Source organism: Homarus americanus, unplaced genomic scaffold (assembly GCF_018991925.1).
Source record: "Homarus americanus isolate GMGI-L3 unplaced genomic scaffold, GMGI_Hamer_2.0 scaffold16430, whole genome shotgun sequence".
In the NCBI taxonomy this organism is placed as follows: domain Eukaryota; kingdom Metazoa; phylum Arthropoda; class Malacostraca; order Decapoda; family Nephropidae; genus Homarus; species Homarus americanus.
In genome coordinates, this window is record NW_024729259.1 from 6,901,191 (window position 1) to 6,904,503 (window position 3,313).

The 3,313-nt window shown below is 46.5% G+C and overlaps 1 non-coding gene across 1 annotated transcript; it reads right to left on the minus strand.

Moving 5' to 3' along the window:
- Positions 1 to 2,794: 2,794 nt before the first annotated feature.
- On the minus strand, positions 2,795 to 2,876 carry Trnal-uag. Its single transcript has one exon. It is a non-coding gene; the product is annotated as a tRNA-Leu (tRNA).
- Positions 2,877 to 3,313: the final 437 nt, after the last annotated feature.

The window sequence follows — 3,313 nt, forward strand, 5'->3', positions numbered from 1 at the left end:
GTGTGTGTGTGTGTGTGTAAAATAGCACCCACATTGCGTTTAATGGAATGTAAATACCCCAACATAATTAAGAACGATGACTGTCATTAACCCTCATTGGAGGTCGTCAGCGTCACTACTCAGACTATGTCGTACCAAAACTACCTTAAACTGGGAACATTTTGGGGGGACCTCGTGAAGATTTTATTTGTCTCCCCCAGCTTATTTAAGGTTTAGGTTAGGTTTGGTTTGGTTTGGTTTAGGTTAGGTTTAGGTTTGGTTTGGTTTGGTTTGGTTTGGTTTGGTTTAGGTTTGGTTTAGGTTTGGTTTAGGTTTGGTTTGGTTTGGTTTAGGTTTGGTTTAGGTTTGGTTTGGTTTAGTTAGCGTCAGTGTTTAATCTCTCGGTCATCTTTCATTATGGGTGAGACTGATTTAACTATGTAAACAAAAATGGCTAGCCACAGATCCTAATGTTTTTCTTGGTGTTTATTAATGTTACTTTTTGAAGTGAGTTACGTAATATTTCTGGGGGCTACATAATATAATCTAGATCAAAGGGCTGGTTGGATGCTCCCCTGTGTGAGATTTCGAGTCCCGGAGTCACCCACCCACAGTACTGGCAGGACCGTCACGGGGTCTTGTCTACGACGCAACGGATTCACGCGCCAGTGGGAGGTGCGTGAAGCCCAGAGGTCAATAAACCTAAGGACTTTGATACGTAAAGAGCCATGACGACGAGTTCGACACAACAGTCAATATACCGTACGGCACAGACCTAGTCACGGTGACCTGCCTTACGCTGCATAGACCCAATATAGTGGTCAATGAACTTAAGGGTCTGGTTTAATCCTTCATCTATATTATACAGTGGTGAGGAGACCAGGGGGTGTATGCATGATGTGAGACGAGAGTGTAAAAATTCTATAGAAAAATAGTGTGTCAACAGCTCAGTAGTAAAGAATTTGCTTCTCCTCACAAAGGAATATTCAGGATTTCTATTCATTTTACCCAGAGGTGGCTGTGTTGAGTCATTCTGCTCGTGACCAACTGGCATCTCGTCATTACCAATTTGCAACCTAACGAGTCAAGCGGTTGTTAACGTTGCGCCCGGAGAAGTAATTACAAAGTAGTTATGTGTTAATGATGGAGGATATGTGGTTGTGTCCTCGCGAGAAAAAGAAATGCATATCCTCGGGAATTTACCTTGGTGTCATAATCCCCCCCCCCCACCCACCCACCCCCCCCAAAAAAATAAACAAATTTTCATTCAGAAATATATTTTCATTCAAACTAATTTGGCAACACTGCAAACCACATATTGACCTTTGATGACCTTATTAGACAGAAGTGCGTGATCTTTATGCGTGTGTAATGTTATAACTACTTAGCATTTAACACATGAACTTGATAGCCTTTTTTCTTGGCCTGTTTTATGTATGAACCTGTAACTTATGACTAACTAACTTATGACTAATTAAGGGAAACATCATCTTATCTCATATCTGTCCCTCTATTCCTTCCCCCTCTCCTATCCGGACACTTACCCCCCTCCCCATCCCCCCCACTCCTATCCTGCCATCCTCTCCTCCTCCTCCTCTCTGTTATCCTTCCTACCTACAAAGTCTTGCCTCTCCTTCCTTCCTCCCCATCCTTCTCTTCTCCCACACCAAGCCAACTCTCCTCCCCTCCCCGTCTCACACAATCTCACACTCCTGTCTTCACCATCTCCCCGTCCTGAGCTTCTGAAACTCTGTGAGGATAATACTGATGAGGACGAGAAGTTCAGCAGTCATGACCTCTCTCTCTCTCTCTCTCTCTCTCTCTCATATCTGAGGTTGGCTCTCCTCAGTTAGTTATGAACTCTCCTACCCCATGGTGCTTATCCATCCCCTACCCACCACGAGTGATCAAGGGCCCTATCCCATGAATGATCAGGCCCCTCTCCCAGGAGTGATCAGGGCCTCCTCGCCATGGAGTGATCATGGCCCTCCTCCCCCAGGAGTCAGGCCCCTCCTCCCCAGGGTGATCAGCCCCTCCTCCATGAGTGATCAGGGCCCCCGCCCCCCAGGAGTGAACAGGGCCCCCTCCCCCAGGTGATCAGGCCCCCTCCCCCATGAATGATCAGGCCCTCCCCCAGGAGGAACAGGGCCCCCTCCCAGGTGACCAGGCCCCTCCTCCCCAGGAGGATCAGGGCCCCTCCTCCCCAGGAGTGGAGTGATCAGGCCCTCCTCCCAGGGAGTGATCAGGGCCTCCCCCCAGGAGGATCAGGGCCCTCCTCCCCAGGAGGAGGACAGGGCCCCTCCTCCCCCAGGAGTGATCAGGGCCCTCTCTCCCCAGGAGTGCAGGCCCTCCTCCCCAGAGTGATCAGGGGCCCTCTCTCCCCAGGAGGATCAGGGCCCCTCCTCCCCATGAGTGATCAGGGCCCCCTCCTCCCCCAGGAGTGATCAGGGCCCCCTCCCCCATGTCATCCTCTCTGTGTCACTGCAGTAGTGGCCAGCGTCACCAACACATCCGGATAATCTCACTGGACTGATTCATACGTCTTATTTACCGTGGTATAAAAGGCGACTCCTCCTCCTCGCCTCAAGAAGTTATTCATGATATATAAAGCACTTACGGGCAAACGGTCTCGATTGCACATTCATAATAATGGTTGGCCTTCGTGTTCGAGTAAGGCCGACCCAATGGCCTCCTAGACGTGAATTTCTTTAAGGTGTAGAAGCTGTTTAACCTTGCCCAGGAATCGAACCCGGATCCACTCGCTTATAAGATGATCATGCTGACCATTCCACCACAGGTCGCAACATAAATTAAGTGGCAGCGGTGGGATTCGAACCCACGCCTCCTGAGAGACTGGAGCCTAAATCCAGCGCCTTAGACCGCTCGGCCACGCTACCGTACGAAATGTTACATATATATACATAAAAACATACATATGACCTCAGCCAAACAGAAACGTGATGGGTAAATAATATGATCTTGGTCAGGTTTTGTGTAAGTTTCCCCTTCAACGAAAATTCCTTCTGGTGGTGAACACAATCACTCACTATTGTGTCATCTTACAGCACTTATTCCAACACTTGTCTGGACCTCAAATAATTATTCTTACTCTACGCTTCACTTTACCTGTTTTGTTCTTACCCCTCTTATTATTATTATTATTATTATTATTATTATTATTATTATTATTATTATTATTATTATTATTATTATTATTATTATTATTATTATTATTGTTATTATTATTATCGTTGTTTTGTTATTATTATTATTATTTGCATCATTATTATTGTTGTTGTTGTTGTTGTTGAACGAAGTAGAGCTAATTCAGATG